Source organism: Pseudopodoces humilis, chromosome 2, assembly GCF_049639895.1.
Source record: "Pseudopodoces humilis isolate 2021_Gansu_Grassland_sample_001 chromosome 2, ASM4963989v1, whole genome shotgun sequence".
Classification (NCBI taxonomy): domain Eukaryota; kingdom Metazoa; phylum Chordata; class Aves; order Passeriformes; family Paridae; genus Pseudopodoces; species Pseudopodoces humilis.
Window position 1 is genome coordinate 67536279 of NC_142201.1, and position 6000 is coordinate 67542278.

Here is a 6000-nt window from a genome sequence, read left to right on the forward strand (position 1 = left end):
TGTGGCACCAGATGCTTAAAGAGCAGTGTTACGAAATGAATGTGTCTTGGTATGTTTTTTTAATAAGTGTTTATCGTGGCTACAGCAGTATTTTGTCTAGAACAACGGAACCTAATGGAGAAAAGAAATTGGTGCCACTGGAGCTACTAAAGAGGGAGTACAGATGAGAGGACTGGTGCTTTCTAGGGCCAGCTAATCCTATCCAAGGCAAGTATTTTTCTTCTAGTTGGTGTATTTATCATCACCCTTCCATGAGTCTTCTCATAGGCGGGGGCAGGAGCTCTAATACAATGTGTGTAGCTTCCCACTGTAGTGCCCCGTTTTCTATATTGACTATATAAAACTCATTTGATAACTGGGTTATCAAAATACAAATCATTGTTACTAGCTGCTTTGAGCTGCCTGTTCTTTGCTTCTGCTGATCCATTAGACAATAGTGTACAGCTAACAGCAACAGGAATATTTTGAGTTTTCTTTTTCCTAGCGCTAAGGGATAGGAAATCAGACCAAACTTCAAAACCACGTCTAAGGTTGTCTACGGAGAAGTATTTCTGTGTTGGTACCAGTAGAGTGGTTTCATCAAGGGTCAACTTTGATGAACAGACTACTGCTTGCTTATGTTATTGCTGAAATAGTAATAGGTTTATATTGCAAAATCAGTAAAGATGCCTTAGGAGAATGCTTAGCTTAATCAGTGGAAAAATTTGTAGAGTCATTTGAAGTACAATTCTGTCAGAAGAACTAGTCTTGAATCTACAAAAAGCAGCTTTTCTGGTCCTGATGGATTGCCATGTATTCAGTTACCTTTATAGAAGGTACTGAATTTTCTCTCTAATCTTCCTCTAATGAATCTTCATAAGAAGTCTGCGCTGGGAACAGATGAATCTTGGCTGGATTTTTTTTTTTTTCACAGACTTCTGCAATGTTAACTATTTCATACCAGTTAATGGTGTGGCAAGTGATGAATGCCTTATGATTAAGCAGCTTACTTAAATCTTTACAGTGCTTATGCTTTACCCTGAGGGGGTGAGAAGGAAAACAGGAATAGATCAGTGATACAACTTCACCTTCTCTCCATTTTCCCCAGTTTAATGACTTTGCTTTCTAATTTTCCTTTTACCAGACACATGTGGAAGTCCTCTGTGCCAGTTTCACTTTGATCGCACTATCAGTGACAGGGAGGTGAGGAGGTTGAGGAGGGCAGTTCTCTTTGTGCTGCAACACACCACAAAAACACACAGCACCACAAGACAGAGATTAGTGGCCAGTTTAATCTCACTGGTATAAGGGTGTGGATGGCCTTAGTGTTTCACTGACTAAACACTGCACAAAGGTTTGACTCACTCTCCTTTTGGAAGGGAGAAAAAGATAACTTGATGCCTCCAAAGCAAGCTTTTGCAATTCTTCATAAAGGATTTTTGATGCTGTGTATTGTTGCATTCCCATATAATGTGTTTCTCAAAATTCCCACTTCCACCCAAGTCTTTACAACTGTTTTGCTATAGTGGCATTACTAATAGGGGAGAATTTATATCAGTATTCAATGTGGTTTTATTTTTGAGGCACAACTTTTCTCAAGCTGTATCCTTAGATTCTTGAAAGTCCTTTGACATATCATAGAAAAGTGTCTTATAAATACATTTATTTATTATTCAGAAAATCTGTGAAGTATACAAAAAACTCAAATGCCCCACTAAAAGTGTTTAAGGTCATATTAAGGGAAAACACTCAAAATGGACTTAATCAGGTTGCCTTTTTGGATCATTATTAACCTTACTTACATATGTAAGTATTCCTTAACTACATTTATCTTCCCAAAATAATAGACTTGTGAGTTAACTCCGTCTTTAAAGTAAAATTTATAAACTCACAACACACATCAGATTGCGTAAAATTCACTCCATCCAATTCTGAGTCTAAGGCCTTACTAAAAATTATGCAAAATACATGGGACTTGTCATAGCTGTTGTATTTTCCTTTGCCGTTTTTTTTTCAAAAAGCTTTAGTGGAACAAAGAATTGTGACATGCACAGAGAAACTATTTTTACATTAAATTTTGATGTATTTTAAGCCACGAAAAGCTTAGAACCACAAAAATGATATGGACAAAACAAGGACTAAAAAAGGGTAAAATCCTAAAATTTATGTATTTTATAACCTCTTTCACACAGGTTTGATGTAGCATGTTTTGGCAAACTACCTCTACATAGACTGGCTACTTCTGAAGTCTAAATGATACATTTTAATTCTTGGTCAGGTACCTTTCCACTCAGTGAAATACTCCTTTTCTTATTTACTGCTCCCATTTTGTAATAGGTTTGACTTTCCTGAGGGTGTGTGTATTGCAAATGATGGAGCCCAAATAAGATAATTTCTCTGGAATACCAAATATACTTGTATCATTTATAATGAAGTTCTCATTTATCAGGTTGGCTCTTCATTCATGTGAATTAGGAGTACTGGTAAACTCTGCAGGTGAAGTTACTGAACTGGCAGGTGAGTTGATAAATTTGAGTGGAGTTTTTAATTTTCTTGTTACAGCTGAGTATCTGATTGTCAGGGTCTCTACTGCTCTGGTACAGATAACGTTTGTGTTCCATGCATATATTTATGCTTTGTGTCTCCCTGTGATTAAGCCACAGCAGAGCTCCTTGAAATATATTCCAAAAAGAGAGATGTGTTCATTTATTCCATGAACCTTGATCAATTCCCCCAAACTGGTATTGATTTCAACGAATGTTAATTTGGAAAGCTTTCAGCTGACTTTCAAAAGTGGTGAAGGAGACAAAACTGAATGGAACAAAACAGAACTTTAGCATAAAATTTCCATGTTTTGTTATCGTTAAAAAGGCACAGCAGGCATAATAAAGCCTCTTAACACTTTAGATTTTGGGTTGTCTTATAAACTAGCCTATAGTTATCCTAGATAAAGCAAGCAAAAAATTTTGACCTTGTATTTCCTCAGAATGGAAATGCATAGAGAAATAGAAAAAACCCAAAGGCACCCCCCTGGGGAATGAAGAAACCTCATCCTGTCACCTGTAGGCCCTAGTGATTTAAAATACAGATGAAGACTAAAGCAGAAGAGACATGAGAAAAGTATAGGGCTAAACACTAAGTGCAGTCCATGAATCTAAGCCGTATGGGCTCACGCACCCATGGCTCCTGCAGGAGGGTGGTTGGGAAAGGCCACGCTGGCTTCCTGCAGATTTTCCTTCCCTGTGCACCTGCTATGTGCCACTTGCTTAGCCCTTAGCATTACTTACCCGTGTTCTCCGGGCAGACTCCAGAGATGAGCTGTGCCATCCAAAGTCAGGGACAGCAGCACTCTGTCTTTGCACATCAACTCAGATCTAACAAAGCAGAGGCAGAGTGGCACAGAGAGATCCACAGGTGCCTACAAGGAGCCCTGTGACAGTATCACTGCCTTGTGCTGCCTGCTGTTAGGTCAGGGCTGAGATTCCCCTGCTGCCAGGGAAGTGGTAGTTAAATAACCTAATCATATTGTCATTGAAAAGCAGCTGTCTACAGGCCTGTGTGTTTTTGGATATTTCCAGCCCAAACAGAGCTATGGAAGACCATACCTACACAGTAACTGTTCACATGTGCTTGCCTGAGATTCCTATCTACAGCAAAATAGGGAATGAATTTGTAACACCCCCTACAATTCCCAGCCATACACAAATAGAGGTCAGTAGAGAAGAGTGTGTCGATGAATGGCATCTCAAAGAGGCCACACTTTGTGCAGGGCCAAGCCCAAGGCCTGACAAGTGAAAACTGAGTAAGGGCTTCAGTAATGCTGTTTCAATGCAACAAAATGTTAAAATGGTTTTCATGCAGTGCATGAAGCAGCCCCACATGGGCAAACAGCTCCCACTAAACTGCAAGGATGTGAGTGTCATGGGATGCTATGCCAAATTCCTTGCTGAGTTTATGCTCAGTCCTTACCTCCCACTGCATTCAAAGTAGGTTAGTCAGCATTTAGCCAATGGACCATTAAATTGCTTTACTTGAAATGCTACACAGGGGCAAATTTTGCTATGCTGTAAACAAGCCACTGCAGTAGCAAGGACAGATTTGTGAGAATGAACAAGAGGAGAAAAGAGATTAATGTGGGGGACAAGAAGGGATTTTGATTTGTTTGGTTTATTGTTATACAGGGCAGGACGTTGCTCATTTAAATCCTTATTTTCTCTTACCGGGTTTGCTCAAATGTGCACACATACATACAACCCCTCAAAGAGTTTATCTGCACTGGATCAAGATGCACCACATACATTGTGGTGGCTGCTGCTCTGAATTCCCAAGGATGTGATACTTGGTGCTGTCGGCATGCTCACATCCGTGGCCATCAGTCACACAGAGAGGCTGAGCTCAGACTGAGATAGACATCCAGGCTGGTTGTGTGATTAATCAGCAATTGACAGTCTGTGGTAGCACAGCACGGGCTGTTTAATGGACATACACTGCATCATGTGGAAGCCTGTATCGAAACCCAGAACGGCTGGATGCATGTCAGCAGCAATTTTTCAGAGAGAAAATGCTTTTCCTCCTTCCTTTCACGTGTGGTTTGTCTGGAGTTGTACACATGGTGCCAAGCTTGGCTCTACGTGGTGTACACACACTGAGAGATGTGAAGCCAAGCAGACTCCAGAAATAGAAGAAAGCTGCAGGAGAACAAATGATGATGGCAAAACCATTTCTCAGTAATGGCAGGATGTGAGTCTGTTGGAAGGGGAGCACACAGGGCCTGAAATTAGAGTTAGAAGCAGTGATTCCAAACCTTCCTTCACTGATCATCATGCTTACAAGGTGCTTATTTACTAGAGCTCCCTAGAACACTGCCTTTATCAGTTTTACCATTCACCTCAAGTATTCTCTGGGTGTCTTCTAAGAAATTACTATTTTCCTTCAAAACCTTAATAAAAATTTTAAAAAAGGAAGAGATTGATAAAATATCCATATTTAATGAAAAAGCCCTCAACCTTAAAACAGCTAAAAAAGGTTAGAGCAAGTCTGGTTATCAGGGAAAAATCAGAACTCTCTTGGATCACTGTGTCATGGGAGGGCCAGAGGTACTGCGATTTTGCCCCACAGGAGAGGTGTGTTGCACTGCCATGAAATGAGGAGATTTGTTTTAAGATGATGCAAAATCAATAATCTGCGTCTACATGTTCATGCATTGAAAGCAGAGGGAGAGAGAAGAATAGTTATCACTGCAAACTGAGAAACAACTCAGTTTTCAAGAAATACATAAGCACAGTCATTTAAAAAAAACAACAAACCACCACATACAGCACAGAGCTGTAACACATGCTGGGATATGGGCAACATCCCAGTATTAATTCCTACCTTGAGGCCCACTGGAAATGCGACTCGCTGCTCCAAACCCCAGCCCAGCCATGGAAGCCTGTAAAAATAATGCTTGGGTACCACTTGTGACTGCAGCTTGTAGAGCAATAGGAATTAAAAAACCTGTTGTCCACTGCAAGCCTGATTAAGTGTGAAAAGAGTTCAGAATTACTCGACTTGCAGAATTCAGAATTACTTTTCTTTAACAAATGATGTTAAATGAATAAAACACATCATGTTGACACAGCAAGATGTCCCCATTACTGTGTTGAAGGTAAAGTAATAAATCTTTTTCTGTAGCAAGTGGTAATGCACCGATAAGCACTTCTGAGAGCTCCCTTCACAGCCTCACAAGGCCACTGCTGGCATCAAGTATCACCACTAACAGCTTTCAATAAGGCTAATCAAAGAAAACTGGAAAGATTTTACGCCAGTAAACCTGAGTCCACTGAAATGCAAAACAGTCTTCTGAATGATGGGTTTTACTAAGATTTCACTTCAGGGAAAAACCTCTGTGAAGTCCAGCAAGCCTTTAAGAGAGTCTGGTTTTCAGAACAAAGACAGGTTTGTTTTCCTTTAGAAATACACTGCAGAATTGCTTTGTAAGATAAATATGGGGCAGAAGCAACCCCATAAAAATCAAACCCA